Source organism: Eriocheir sinensis, unplaced genomic scaffold (assembly GCF_024679095.1).
Source record: "Eriocheir sinensis breed Jianghai 21 unplaced genomic scaffold, ASM2467909v1 Scaffold204, whole genome shotgun sequence".
NCBI lineage: Eukaryota > Metazoa > Arthropoda > Malacostraca > Decapoda > Varunidae > Eriocheir > Eriocheir sinensis.
This window is the reverse complement of record NW_026111451.1, coordinates 540,570-551,989: the sequence shown is the minus strand read 5'-3', so window position 1 is coordinate 551,989 and position 11,420 is coordinate 540,570.

Sequence of the window (11,420 nt, the reverse complement as noted above, 5' to 3'; positions counted from 1 at the left end):
AGCTCCTGATGCCTGCCGAGTGCAATTTCTTAAGGAGTCGCTCGTGCGGTTCTGCTCAGCGGCTTTTCTGAAAAGTCCAGGTGATATAACATCACTGGGAAATGTGGGCATCCCAGTTCTTATATATACTGGAAGAAGTCTAATAAATTCGTTAGGCAGGAGCGCTTGTTTCGAAGCCATGTTGCGTCGGAGAGATTATTATTGTTTTCAGAAACTTAACAAGCTTCTATCTCAATAATCTTCGGCGCATTTTCCCGCCACTGATGTCAAACTTATGGGCCCTGTAGTTTGTCGCAACGCTACCTTGAAAATCGGTATACGTTCGCCATCTTCCAATCTTCCGGGACCTTTTACTTGAACTGACCATGAATATGTTAGTGAGTGGTTGAGTATTTATTGTTTGCTCAATAAACCGCGGGGACAAACTGTCGGGTCCTGTTGATTGTTCGTGTCGAGTTTCAAGTACTTTTACTTTGACGTACATTGAGTCAATCAGGGCGTGATCTCACACGGCAGGTCAGGGCCCTCGAATGCTCTTGATGTCCTCGATCAGAATACGACAGTTATCATTGAGGGATTCTGGACATCCGTTTACTGTCCTAAGTTACAGATCCAGTCTCGTCTGTCAGGGGACCACCATTGGATTTTACTTTCTTTTTCGATCTTATGTACGTGGAAGAATTTATTGGAGTTAGTTTTGATTTCGCACGATATTTGCTTATAGTTGCGTTTGCCATCTGAATAAGGCTGCCGCACAAGCTCTGAGGCTGTTGTGGTAATTTCGTGTGTGGCTTTGGCTGTGGCATTCTTTCATCAAATTATAATTCTTTTTTAGGGTTTATCGTCTTTTATTTCTCTGGTCATCCATTACGGTGGATCTACGGGCCCCATTTACTCGCTTTTTCTGGATTTCGTAGGCACTGTAGCCTTCTACTTGCAACAGCTTATCTTTGAAGACGTTCCACGCGTTGTCGATTGTATTGTCGGTGATGCCCAGTTGGTCCCAGGTCGTAGGGGGAAGCAGGAGGAGGAGACGGAGGCGGAGGCAGGATAAATCAGAGAGAAAGAAAGACGGAAACCCAAACTCTAAGGAAGGGCAAGGAAGGGAAGGAAGGGAAGGGTAAGGAGGAGGGCAAGGAAGGGATGGGAAGGAAGGGAAGGGTAAGGAGGGAAAGGAGGGGTAGGGAAGGAAGAGGAAGGAATGTTTGGAAAGAAAAGGGTGAGGAAGGAAGAGAAGGATAGGGAAGGAAGGGAAGGGAAGGAAGGAAGGGTAGGGAAGGGGAAGGAAGGAGGGGAAAGGAAGGGTAAGGAAGGGAAGGAAGGGTAGAAAGGGAAGGAAGGAAGGAAGGAAGGGTAAGGAAGGGTAAGGAAGGAAGGGTAAGGAGGGAAAGGAGGTTGGGAAGGAAGAGAAGGAATGTTTGGAAAGAAAAGGGTGAGGAAGGGAAGAGAAGGGTAAGGAAGGAAGGGAAGGGTAAGGAAGGAAGGGCAAGGAAGGGAAGGGAAGGAAGGAGGTAAGGAGGGAAGGGAGGGTAGGGAAGGGAAGAGGAAGGAATGTTTGGAAAGAAAAGGTGAGGAAGGAAGAAAGGGTAAGGAAGGGAAGGAAGGAAGGAAGAGGAAGGAAGTCTAGTGAAGGGAAGAGGAGGGTAAGTTAGGGAAGGAAGGAGGGATGGCTTAGGGAGGGAAAAGGAAGGAAGGCAAAAGAAGAGATGGGTAAGGAAGGAAAGGGAAAAATAACCTTGGAAATGGGTTCTAATGAGTGTTTTTTCAGGTTCATGGGTTCATACAGATTTTTTCAGGTTCGCGCAGATGAAGGGTCAGACTACCACCAGGGTCATAAAACCACCCCTGGAAATATTGGGTTCAATGAGTGTTTTTCAGGTTCACGGTACAGATGAAGGGTCAGACTACCACCAGGGTCATAAAACTACCCCTGGATATCCCCGCACCTCCTTCGAAAGCCTTGGTGTATACGTGTTCCTTGAGCATTGTGGCGTTTAAGAATACGGGCCATTTTCCCCCGCCAGTTCCCCATCCTCGCTCAAACAGCAACCCAGCGCTGCAGAATAGTGACCCTTCTCCACTAAGAACATTAAGGTCAAAATGGTAAGCGTGGAAGGGTTAGGGGAATGGTAAGGCAATTTAGCTCCAGTGATATCGCAATCGCCTTCCGGTGATAAGGCTTGTCTTCACGCGACCAAGGAGTGATAGATGTTCCACGTGTTCTCCGAGAAAGGGAGCACCGCTTTCATACGACGCATTTCCTATTCCCTCGTGTGTGCGTGGCATTTACAAAAAAACACTGATAGATATTTCACGCATACATATTGCTCCGTATAAGGGGGCTCCACATTCCTACGACGCATTTCCTGAATTGTGTGGATCTGCTGCACGGGCGGGGCATTCATAACTGATCGCCACAGACTTTCTTGGTGTAGTCTATAAAGTCAGAGATTATCCCAATCTAAGAATGATGTCACACAACGGTTGTTTTGCTCACCGAGGTTACAAACTATTAGCGTCACCAGATGTTGCACAGTTGCAGACGGGTAAATTTGTGTACAATGCCTTAAATTCATAATAGGATGATTGTGGATTTCGATGTTACTCGGAATTTTCCTAACAGAAGATCTCATAATCTTAAAACCCCATTTTGTGGGATGTCTCTTGCACGAAAACGAGTTATTTATAGAGGCACGAGGTCTTGACACCATGGCATGAGAACGGCAAATACAGTGTCGTTTTTAGGTAAGAGTTAAGTAAGGGAAGGGAAGAGAAAGGAATGTGTGGTGAGAAAAGAGTGGGAAAGGCAAGAGAAGGGTAGGAAGGGAAAGGAAGGGAATGGTAAGGAGAGGAAGCAGAAAGAAGGTTAGTGAAGGGAAGAGGAGGGTAGGCTAGAAGGGAAGGGCAGGAGGCTTACAGGGGAAGGAAAAAAGGGAAGACAGAGGGAGAGATGGTAGGAAGGAAGGGAAAAACTACCCTTGGAAATTGTTGGCTTGTTTGCTTCAATTGTGAGCGTATATGTGAATTCTTATATGCATGTATATGCATGCATGTATATATGCACGTGCTTGCATATATCTCGTGAGGTGCTCTGCCATGAGGTATGTATACGTGTGCCTGCAAGGCTTTGTATGCTGATGTGGACAGGTCGATTTATGAAAGGCAATTACAAGTGTATATATAATTACTGTTGTAGGCCCTTTCTCTCTCTCTCTCTCTAAGTCAAAGGCAGTCAGTCAAAGGCAGTCAAATTCATTCAAAGTCAGTCAGTCAGTCGTTAAAGTTTGTCAGTCAAAGTTTGTCAGCCATAGTATGTCAGTCATAATCTCTCCGTCAATCAATCAGTCATTCAAGGTCAGTCAAATCAGTCAAAGTCAATCGTTCAGTAAAAATTAGTCAGTCAATCAAAGTCAGTCACTCAGTCAAAGCTATTCATTCATTCAGTCAGTTAGAGTCAGTCAAAGTCAATCACTCAGTGAAAGTCAGTCAGTCAGTCAGAACAAGTCAGCCAAAGTCAGACAGTCATTCAGTTAATCAAAGTCATTAGGTCAGTTACTCATTCAAAGTTTCAAAGTCAGTCATTTAGTCAGTTATAGTCAGTTAGTAAGTCGAAGTCAGTCTCAGTTAGTCAGTCGGATTCAGTCAGTTGATTCAATCAGTCAGTCTGTCAGTCGAAGTTAGTCAGTCAATCAGTCAGTTAAAGTCACTCAGTCAAAGTCAGTCAGTTAGTCAGTCAGTTCAATCAGTCAGTTAAAATCAGTCAGTTAGTTAAAGTCAGTCAGTTAATCACAGTGAGTCAAAGACAATCAGTAAGTCAGACAGTCAAAGTCAGTCAGTCACAGTCAGTCAGTCAGTCAGTCAAAGTCAGTCAGTTAATCAAAGTCAATCAGTCAGTCAAAGTCAATCAGTCAGTCAGTCAGTCAGTCGGATTCAGTCAGTCAATCAGTCAGTCAGTCAGTCAGTCAGTCTGATTCAGTCAGTCAGCCAGTCAGATTCAGTCAGTTGAAGTCAGTCAGTCAATCAGTCAATTAAAGTCACTCACCAAAGGTAGTCAGTCAGTCGAAGTCAGTCTGTCATTCAGTCAGTCAGTTAGTCGGATCTAATCAGTCACTCAGTCAGTCGAAGTCAGTCAGTCAATCAGTCATTAAAGTCAGTCAGTCAAAGTCAATCAGTCAGCAGTTAAAGTCAGTCGTTTAAGTCAGTCAGTCAGTCACAGTTAATCAGTAAGTCAGTCAAAGTCAGTCAGTCTGTCAGTCAAAGTCAGTCAGTCATCCAAAGCCAGTCAGACAGTCAAAATCAGTCAGCCAGTCAATGTCAGTCAGTCAGTAATTCTGTAAATGTTAGTCAGTCAATCAGTCTATAAAATTCTTCAGTCAGCCAGTTAAAGTCAGTCAGTCAGTCTATCAAAGTCATCAGTCAGTCAGAGTCAATCAGTCAAAGTCATTAAATCAGTAAAATTCAGTAATTCAGTAAAAGACATTAATTCAGTCATTCAGTCGTATTCTGTCAGTCAATCAATCAGTCACTCAGTCTGATTCAGTCAGTCAGTCCGTCGAAGTCAGTCAGTCAATAAGTTAAAGTCAGTCACTCAAAGTCAGTCAGTCAGTCGAAGTCAGTCAGTCACCAGTCAGTTAAAGTCAGTCATTCAATCAATCAAAGTCAGTCAGTCAAAGTCAGTCAGTCAGTCAGTCAGTCAGTCAGTCAGCCAGTCAGTCGACCAGTTAAAGTCAGTCAGTCTGTCAAAGTCATCAGTCAGTCAGTCAGTCAGTCAAAGTTCGTCACTCAGTCACAGTCGGTCAATATGTCAGTCAGTCGGTCAGTCAGTCAGTCAGTCATTCAGTTAGTCAGTCAATATCAGTCTGTTTGTCGGTCAGTCAATCAGTCTCTCTCTCTCTCTCTCTCTCTCAGCTGATAACAATGCTGTCCCCATTCCTTACTCATCATTATAGTTGCAAGTTATTTGAACCAAAATATGGACATTTAATTTCTGTGCTGTCTACGCCAAGAAAAATAATGCACACGGTATCACAACACTTTTTTCTTCTTCTTTTGTTCCCTCTAAATACTATACATTACTTTTATTGGTGTGGGAACATCGTACATCAGAAAAGGCACAGCTTCCCGCAACCTTTAGAATTCTTAATTGGTTTCAGCGGGCATTATTTATTTGTTTATTTATTTTTGTGGAGGCTCGTCTGTGTGGCAGAATGTGACACACCTCGCCCCGGTCCATTAACCTACTACCACTGGCAATGGTCATTCTCATGTTGTGATTAAAAAAAACGGAGCGGTTAATAAAGAAGGGAACATCATGCAGCTAACGGTTCCTCCATTGGAAAAAAATATTATTATTATCATAATTAGTAGTAGTAGTAGTAGTAGTAGTAGTAGTAGTAGTAGTAGTAGTAGTAGTAGTAGTATTGAAACAACTAATATTGTTATTATCGTTGGTATTGCTAATTAATGGTCTGACGTGAGTAGCCTAAAGGAGATTCTCTCTCTCTCTCTCTCTCTCTCTCTCTCTTCAATATTATCTCAGCTAAAATTAAGTCCTCACTCTACAGAAACAGAATGCGAGAAAAAGAGCAATGTCCATAGATATGCAGACTAGGCTATTTCCTAGGCTATGGACTATGCAGACTACGGGCTAGGCTACCTTATTCTTTTACACACATCCCAGAACAATGTTTTGATTTCCTTCATTTACTCATTTTAGTCCATAAGTTTATTACATTGAATAAAAAAATAATAGTTTTATGTTAACCTGTTGGTAGTTGCACTTCTGTACCCATCGCCTCTGTTGCGTTTCTTCTTCGCTAGTACTCGCTTCCATTCATCTTCTTTTCGACTTCTTTTCCTTCCTCTTGAATGAGCGGCTTCCTGATCAACATATTTTTCTTCTTCTGAGCTAATAACAGAAAAAAAAATCGCCCAACCTTGTGAAAAAATGTATGAGCGTGATTACGGACGTCAGGGTGGTGTCGTGCGCTGACTGGAGATCAGGGCCGATAAGCTTGCGCGTTATTGGCTGGGGCAATCCACGGGACCTTACGATGTTCTTCCACGTATTTACGATAGTGCGAGGCAAACCAGCTGTGACGCGGAAAGACATTCATAAAGAGTGCTTAAACTCTAAGCCGACTTCCCTAAACTAAATATCCTTCTGACTTCATAAAAGGCAGAAAACTGAGGAATATTATGATTTTGAAAACTCGCCACAATCTGAGATGGCGCATACAAGTTGCTGCGTAGCTCTCATATATATATATATATATATATATATATATATATATATATATATATATATATATATATATATATATATATATATATATATATATATATATATTTATATATACGGGTAGGCGGTATGTAGGTGGTAGCGTACTGGGTTCACATTCACTGCGTGATGGACGACGCGGGTTCGAATCCCACGCTACCACTCGGATTTTTCAGTCACCGCCGAGTGGCTTAAACTACCCACATGCTGTCCTGAAGACCACCCATCAGTCCGGACTCTAGAGGAAGCCGTCCAAGCGAATCAAGAACGAGTTCCAAGGGGCAGCATGAGCCAGTGCAAGATGGCGCCACTATAAACACTCGCCTGCGCCAGAACGGGCTGGGCCGACCATCAGGCCCCACCTGGAAGACTCCTTGTTCCGCACATCCGGCCCCAACTGGAAGATGCCTACCGGCGCAATAGGCAACAACGTAAAAAAAAAATAAAAAAAAAAAAAAATATATATATATATATATATATATATATATATATATATATATATATATATATATATATATATATATATATATATATATATATATATATATATATATATATATATATATATATATATATATATATATATATATATATATATATATATATATATATATATATATATATATATATATATATAACTCTCTCTTCTATATATATATATATATATATATATATATAGATAGATATAGATATAGATATAGATAGATATATATAGATATATAGATATAGGCGGTGGCCGAACTGGTAGCGTACTGGACCCACATTCGCCGCGTGATGGACGACGCGGGTTCGAATACTCACGCTACCACTCGGATTTTTCAGTCACCGCCGAGTGGCTTAAAACTACCCACATGCTGTCCTGAAGACCACCCATCAACCCGGACTCTAGAGGAAGCCGTCCAAGCGAATCAAGAACGAGTTCCGGGGGGCAGCATGAGCCAATGCAAGATGGCGCCACTATAAACACTCGCATGCGCCAGAACGGCTGGGCTGACCATCAGGCCCCACCTGAAGAAGCCTTGGGCCGACCATCAGGCCCCACTGGGAAGATGCCTACCGGCGCAATAGGCAACAACGTAAAAATATATATATATATATATATATATATATATATATATATATATATATATATATATATATATATATATATATATATATATATATATATATATATATATATATATATATATATATATATATATATATATATATATATATATATATATATATATATATATATATATATATATATATATATATATATAGTACACACTAATTAAGCGGGTATATAAACTACATAATTTTGCGGCAGAGATATGTATTGGGGGAGCGAGGAGGCGTGACCACGCCACCCCCTTTAAAACACAATTGAACTGGCTGAAAATGGACAAGAAGATAATTTTTGATGTTGCTGTCACTGTATACGTATAAGATAAATGTCAGATGTCTCCAGAGTGGTTCCTGCACTTGCCTTCCACAACTGAGGTGACACAGAGTAGGTACACAGCAGAACACCCTACATGTTCCCTGCACCAACACCCTGCATGAGGGACACGTCTTTTCTTGTGTAGAGCCCAGGCTATGGAACGCTCTCCCACACCATGTAACACAATCAAATACTATACAAGTGTTCAGAAAAAGACTAAAGAACTTACTTAATAATGACAAATATCAACTAGGATTCTACTGATGCCACGCTCACGCTATTTTGATACTGATTTTTATATAGTTTAGTAAACTTTTAGTTCAAGTCTTACTTTGATATATATTTTATGTGTGATATCTGTACTCTACAGAACAGCCTCTCTCTCTCTCTCTCTCTCTTTTAACCCCTTGATTGTGGATTTCCTACCAGAAGACCTCCTCAAGCTACAGGAATGGAACAAATAGTGGCTGCTACAATTCAATGAAGAAAAATGTAAAGTCCTGCACCTTGGGAGGGGATATCTAGCACACCAATACCACATGGGAAACACTCCACTATCCACCACAGAGGCAGAGAAGGGCCTGGGTCTATATGTTACCAAGCTACCAGTGAAAGCCAAATCCGTGCCTATCACAGTGGACGGGTTAACTTAATTTGTAGTACGCATCAAACTTTTGTTTTAGCAGACAGACGGGCGATTGAACCTGAACGAGAAACATGTGTCTCATTGTGTACTTTTCAAGGCTTGCAATGACACTTTACCTCGTGCATTATTTCAAAAGCCTATTACATACGTTCACTATATATTTATCATCACCAGTGGTGTGGGCACGTTCCTCCCCACCTGAGTGCTGCCACTTTCAGCTGATGGGTGGACATTTCCTCACTCTCTCTCGTTTCATTTATATATATATATATATATATATATATATATATATATATATATATATATATATATATATATATATATATATATATATATATATATATATATATATATAATGCTTGTTCTCGTGCAGTCAATGATAGAGAGGTAGCTCACAAAAGGTACCAGAGCCTTCAAACTAATGCTAATTATGAACTTTACATTTCTGCCCGAGATCGTGCCAAATCTATTCTCCGACTAACCAAAAATTCTTTCATTAATAGAAAATGCCAAAACCTTGCTTTCTCTAACTCTTCCCGTGACTTCTGGCATCTAGCCAAAAACATCTCCTCCAACTACACTTCTTCATCTTTCCCTCCACTCCTCAGTCCTGACGGCAACACTGCCGTCTCATCTATCTCTAAGGCTGAACTCTTCTCTCAAACTTTTTCTAAAAACTTCACTCTGGACGATTCTGGGCATATTCCTCCTACTCATCCCCCCTCTGACTCCTTTATGCCTGTTATAAAGATTCTTCAAAATGATGTTTTCTATACCCTCTCTGGCCTCAATCCTCAGAAGGCTTATGGACCTGATGGAGTGCCTCCTATTGTCCTTAAAAACTGTGCCTTCGTGCTGTCACCCTGCCTGGTCAAACTCTTTCGCCTCTGCCTGTCAACATCTACCTTTCCTTCTTGCTGGAAGTATGCCTTCATACAGCCTGTACCTAAGAAGGGTGACCGCTCCAATCCCTCAAACTACCGTCCTATTGCTTTACTTTCTTGTCCATCTAAAGCTTTTGAATCAATCCTTAACCGGAAGATTCAAAAGCACCTTACCACTTCTGACCTTCTATCTGATCGCCAGTATGGGTTCCGCAAGGGGCGTTCTACTGGTGATCTCCTAGCCTTCTTAACTGACTCTTGGTCATCCTCTCTTAGCTGTTTCGGTGAAACTTTTGCTATTGCGCTGGACATATCAAAAGCTTTTGATAGGGTCTGGCACAAATCTTTGCTTTCTAAACTACCCTCCTACGGTTTCTATCCTTCTCTCTGTACCTTTATCTCCAGTTTCCTTTCTGACCGTTCTATTTCTGCCGTGGTAGACGGTCACTGTTCTTCCCCTAAATCTATTAACAGTGGTGTCCCACAGGGTTCTGTCCTATCTCCCACTCTTTTTCTGTTGTTCATTGATGATCTTCTTTCCAAAACGAACTGTCCTATCCATTCCTACGCCGATGATTCCACTCTGCATTATTCAACTTCTTTTAATAGAAGACCCACCATTCAGGAACTTAACGACTCAAGGCTGGAGGCTGCAGAACGCTTAGCCTCAGACCTTACTATTATTTCCGATTGGGGCAAGAAGAACCTGGTGTCCTTCAACGCCTCAAAAACACAGTTTCTCCACCCATCCACTCGACACAATCTTCCAAACAACTATCCCCTATTCTTTGACAACACCAAGCTATCACCTTCCTCAACACTAAACATCCTCGGTCTATCCTTAACTCAAAATCTTAACTGGAAACTTCATATCTCATCTCTTACTAAATCAGCTTCCTCGAGGCTGGGCGTTCTGTACCGTCTCCGCCAGTTCTTCTCAAATGCACATTTGCTTTCAATATACATGGGCTTTGTACGACCTCGTATTGAGTATGCATATCATGTGTGGGGCTCCACTCACAGCTCTTCTGGACAGAGTGGAGGCTAAGGCTCTTCGTCTCATCAGCTCTCCTCCTCATACTGATAGTCTTCTACCTCTTAAATTCCGCCGCAATGTTGCCTCTCTTTCTATCTTCTATCGATATTTCAACGCTGACTGCTCTTTTGAACTTGCTAACTGCATGCCTCCCCCCTCCCGCGGCCCCGCTGCACTCGACTTTCTACTCATGCTCATCCCTCTACTGTCCAAACCCCTTATGCAAGAGTTAACCAGCATCTTCACTCTTTCATCCCTCACGCTGGTAAATTCTGGAACAATCTTCCTTCATCTGTATTTCCTCCTGCCTACGACTTGAACTCTTTCAAGAGGAGGGTATCAGGACACCTCTCCTCCCGAAATTAACCTCTGATTTTGGACACTCCTTTAACCTCTGTTCGGGGGCAGTGAGTAGCGGGCCTTTTTTTTCTTTTTTTCTTTGCGCCCTTGAGCTGTCTCCTTAGCTGTAAAAAAAAAAAAAGTCCACAACTTGGGAAATGGCAGCACAAGCCGTGACAGCCCTTACTCTAACAGACGACGCCTTGTCGATACAAGGCAAGTGCTTTGTTTATGTTGTGGATGTGGATACGGGCAACCGACCTTGGCCGTATGTGACGCACACCTGGAAAAGTTGGAGTTAACGGTTGCCCTAGCTGCCTCCAACGCGGTGGGAGAAAAAGGACCAGTGTGACACCAGGTTACGGACAACCGACAATTCGCTCCTGGTTGGGCGTATGGGCGTTGCCTGTAACCCAATGGTTGGAGGAAAACGGCCAGTGTGACACCGCCTTACGGCAGTGATCCCGCTGATTGGGTGAGCGCCAGCGATGATGTCATCGGACTCACAGCGAATCACAAGCGTGTTTCCAGAACTGTCAGCCAGTCATAAGGCAGCCGTCTTCAACTGCGGCTTCAAAACGACTTATTCTCTCTTCCCATTTCCTTTCTTTTTCCAAGGTACATATTTTGAGATAAAAAGGAGGAAAGGCGGAAAAACATGTCAGCTTCACAGGTAAGAACAAATAAGTGCTTTTCCAGTGTTCTCAAGACACAGAGTTTTGCAATCCTCGAGTTTAGCGCTAAACCCTCGGAACAAAGCAAGCGCGAAACTCGGGAGGGAACTGTAGTATTTTCTGGAGCACAACTTT